This window comes from Gavialis gangeticus, unplaced genomic scaffold, assembly GCF_001723915.1.
Source record: "Gavialis gangeticus isolate Ggan-Ray unplaced genomic scaffold, GavGan_comp1, whole genome shotgun sequence".
Lineage (NCBI taxonomy): Eukaryota > Metazoa > Chordata > Crocodylia > Gavialidae > Gavialis > Gavialis gangeticus.
In genome coordinates, this window is record NW_017729025.1 from 78,145,454 (window position 1) to 78,147,870 (window position 2,417).

The following is a 2,417-nucleotide window of genomic DNA, read 5'->3' on the forward strand; positions in this document are numbered from 1 at the left end:
GGAGGGGAGCGTGCAGAAGCAACCAGCAAAGCCCAGAAGCATATGCAATACCCCTGGTAGAAAACAGGTATAGCTACACCTATATCATCCCAGCCAGTGGCTGTCCAATCTCTTGTTGAACACCTCCAGTGATAGAGAGTTCACAACTTCTCTAGGCAGTCTACCCTACAGCCTCACTATTCACACAGTGAAGAAATTTTTCCAGATATCCAATCTAAATTTACTTTGCTGCAACTTCAAGCCATTGATCCGTGTCCTCCTCTCTGCAGCAGGCAAGAAAAGGCGCTTTTCCTCTTATTTACCTATCAGTGAAAAAAGGTTGCAGGAGAGGGTGAGCACTCAATTCCTTAATATGGGGAGAAGGGGCAGAGCATGAGAATTCAGAAACAGGGAGGTGTGCTCGCACACACGTACGTGAGTAAGTATAAAAATAACTGAGATTACATGAAGCAGAGAGGTTAATACCAACATGTGGGTATTTGTGACTGAGACATCTTATGTACGCAAGACTAACTGAAGCGTTTCCAGGACAATTTCCACTGGTCCTCGCTTCATTACAACCAAATGACAAACACCTTTAAAACCAAATTAAATACCTGACCACAACTCTTGCAAGCCAAACACTGAAGCACTAGAAGCTTTTAAGTAAAACTGACTTCACTCTCTCCAAGTTGAGGAGAAATGAAACAAGGCACAGTGAAAAGCCAAATCATCTAAACTGATTACTTAAAATTGAATTAAAGCCTGTAATTGAAGTGTTATAGACACAGATTAACACCAGCAGAGCCAACTCCAAAACAGAGGTGTGTGATGTTAGTGGCCTTTATAAGAAACTACTTTTAAATCAGGATGCTATTGACACTTCCTTCTCCCCTAAGCATCTTATTATGATGATCATCAGATTATTACAAAGATCATCTAAGCTTGATAAAATTAAACTATTAGAAAGGGGGGCACACACACCCTCTTTCTATCCTATTCTGGGCCCAGTTAATTTACTTGGGACATGTGGTAGCACTTAGACAAATGGGAAATTAACAATCTGTTATTTCACAGCACAACTCTTACCAGGCCCATACTGCTATAAAATAAAAATAAATAAATGATAAGAACAGATGCAGACAGAGCTATCTTTAACTCACTATTTTTGAACTAGCAAGATGGTTGCAGTCTCTAAGGAGTCTTAATCTGCCCGGTTAAAACCAGTGTGTTGATGGGAAGAGGAGGAGAGTTAAATCAAGCAGCTTGAGCCAAAGAAAGCAAACAGAGCAGATCAAGTAATATGCAAGCTAGCTTGATTCCAACCCTAAGAAAGCCAGGTGTGCATTCAGAGTGGTTTATGGACACCCCTGACACATGCCCCTTCTGTGAACAGAGCAAGACCCTGGCACACGCCTACCTGGAGTGTGCCAGGTGACAGCTCCTTCACTGCCTCCTCCAGAACCTCAGCAGCAGGTTGCACGACTCCCTAAACCTTCTTGTTTATGCACTCACTGTCCTCAGCCCCACCAAATCCCAGGACCTCCTGGTCAACCCCTTTCCTGCCCTGGCTAAGCGAACCAACTGTCTGAAAAGAAAGGAGACTCTGGCTGGCAGGACCCCAGGGTACTGTGAGGCTGCTTTCCCATCTCCAGTCCATTCACGTCTCCAGGCCACCAGGCAGTGTCCACTGGCTTCATGGGCTTGTTCAAGGGCCAGTGGGCGCTGTCCAGGGCGCTTTGCTCGGTGCCCTATTGGGTGTGCTCATTTTGAACCTATTACCCTCACCCCGTCCCTGTTTTTCTTTCATCTGTCGCAAATAAAGAACTGTTACACTCTCAGTAGCCCCGTCCTTAAGGAAAGCTTCCAGTTTGACTTTGCGGGCCAAGGCCCACGCTCCAGTGAGACATAACAAATAAGCCCCCATGAGAAAGCTAGGGGCTGGGCACTCGGCAACTGCAATGACATGCCCAGCGAGAACTTCTTGCCCAGCCTCAGGTGCCCTTTGTCAGCTCCATGGAAGCACTTGCCAGCGCAGACTGGCCCCGTTTTGCTCGGAGGCAACCAAGGCAGGGTGGCGGCCGACCGGCTCCGAGGAGGGCGCCTGCGCCTCGCACTGCGGCCGGGAGCGCCCCTGCCCTCTCGGGTCGCCTCAGAGGAGGCGTGGACAGGAGCGAGCCGTCGCGGCCTCCGGGGCAGCGAGCTACCGCGCGCCCAGGCCGCACCGAACTGCGCTGAAGAGAGAAAGCTCCAAGCCAGGGCTTAGAAACCCGGGAGCCCGCCACCGCCTCGGGGGGTCGGTCTCTTTCCCGAGGGAATGAAGCGCCCTCCCCGCAGCGCCCGGAGGGGCGGGGGGGCGGAGGTGGCCGCTCCCCCCGGCCGCCCGCAGCCCGGGCCCGACTCCCGCACTCACCCGCTGCTCATGGTCCCGCGCGGCT

General features: G+C 50.7%; 1 protein-coding gene and 1 long non-coding RNA gene across 4 annotated transcripts in view; one reads left to right on the plus strand and one right to left on the minus strand.

Annotated features, from left to right (window-relative positions):
- Positions 1-2,417, minus strand: part of KATNBL1 (katanin regulatory subunit B1 like 1) — a 39,478-nt gene extending 37,061 nt beyond the window's left edge. For all 3 annotated transcript variants that reach the window (XM_019518975.1, XM_019518974.1, XM_019518971.1), the window contains exon 1: positions 2,393-2,417. The gene's annotated coding sequence lies outside the window, so the exon portion shown is untranslated. The remainder of the gene's footprint in view (positions 1-2,392) is intronic.
- LOC109298724 overlaps positions 1-2,417 on the plus strand; it is a 22,075-nt gene that overhangs the window by 9,708 nt on the left and 9,950 nt on the right. The window lies entirely within an intron of this gene.